The following is a 212-nucleotide window of genomic DNA, read 5'->3' on the forward strand; positions in this document are numbered from 1 at the left end:
AAAAATAATCGCCCCCGCCCACGACAATTTCAAGTATCCCCCAAATAAAAGACAGAATTATAAATAATTATAACTTTACAATTTAATAATTGACACATATACTATAGTATTTACAGTATCATAAATGCTTTTTTTTTTTTGTGTTACTTTTAGTAAGCAATCCCTGAGAACAGTTACTTTTACTTGTTTTTATTGAAGTATCTTCACAAATA

Source organism: Eurypyga helias, unplaced genomic scaffold (assembly GCF_000690775.1).
Source record: "Eurypyga helias isolate BGI_N326 unplaced genomic scaffold, ASM69077v1 scaffold37762, whole genome shotgun sequence".
NCBI classification, from domain to species: domain Eukaryota; kingdom Metazoa; phylum Chordata; class Aves; order Eurypygiformes; family Eurypygidae; genus Eurypyga; species Eurypyga helias.